This window comes from Sinocyclocheilus anshuiensis, unplaced genomic scaffold (genome assembly GCF_001515605.1).
Source record: "Sinocyclocheilus anshuiensis isolate Anshui unplaced genomic scaffold, SAMN03320099.WGS_v1.1 scaffold2477, whole genome shotgun sequence".
Lineage (NCBI taxonomy): Eukaryota > Metazoa > Chordata > Actinopteri > Cypriniformes > Cyprinidae > Sinocyclocheilus > Sinocyclocheilus anshuiensis.
The window spans coordinates 579,302-580,572 of record NW_015554065.1 but is presented as its reverse complement, the minus strand read 5'-3'; positions in this window follow the sequence as shown (position 1 = coordinate 580,572).

Genomic DNA, 1,271 nt, shown 5'->3' with positions numbered 1-1,271 from the left:
ACTTAAATGATTTTAGCAAATGGCTGCAATATAACAAAGAGTGAAAAATTTAAGGGGGTCTGAATACTTTCCGTACCAACTGTGTATATATATATATATATATATATATATATATATAAATTTTTTGTTACTATTTTTATATATATATATATATACAACTTTTTGTTAAAGAACAAATAAACAGTAAGACAGTATTGAGAGATTTTAAAAAAAACAGTATGATTTGAGGAGTTTAATATTAGTTTAATATAAGTGTTTAATATCACTGAATATTTTAAAACAAATTTTGTGGATATACAACTGTACTGCTTTGTAGGAGTGACCCTTGTAAAGTTCACGATCAATTTTTATGCCGTATTGTAAAGTAATTGATAAAGTCTTTAAAAAGGTCATATAAAAAAAAAAAACATGGGCAAAGTCTTGTTGCATCAATCTTAATGCTGAAATCTGATGTCAGAAATCAGGATCGTAACTCCATTATACTGGCTTACCAGTGTGTAAGAAACCCTTTAGATGCACATCTGGATTTTGAATAAGGTGTTAATTGTTTCGTCTCTTCAATATAACAGACTCCTTTCCATTTGCTTTTTCCAGCTGAATTTGTCTGATGTGGCCATTCCAGTTTGTTCCGTGTGTATAGATGTTAATCTGAGGCCCGGGACTCACTGAAATCAGGCAGCATTTCTTCATTTACAATTATTGAACCACCAAAGTCTTATTTTCTTTCCTGAAGATGACATTACAGGTGTAGATTCTCTCAGAGATGTTCACTTGACATGACAAGGGGCATAAAAATCCCAAAACAGCATAACTGAATCACAATCCCACTACCTGAGCTCTGTATTCTCATATATGTGAGTGAATACTAAACACCTCCAACATTACACAAGCATCAAAGCTTTCGTAACCGATTCTGTTGTTTTGGGAAATATCTCTGTTCCTCTTGAGCTCATCTGTAGATGTTCTGAGCTCAGTGATGCGTTTGGGACATCGAACTTCGATTTTTCACTTGTTTACGGCACAACGACCCCAGAGAAGCTCTGAAGGTTTATATAAATTTTGTTGTTTATTAGGACTGTACAATTTTCCTTTCACCAGCACCCAGAACACTTTGGCAAAAGCTTGCATATCACTAGCATATTTGTTGTTTATTAGTACAGGCGTTCTCAAACATTTTGGGGCCAGGGACCCCTTACACTGGAGAAAATTGTACTCTTAAATTCCATTGGAACTTGCATTTTTTTTTTTTTTTGGAATCAGTTTTTTTTTTT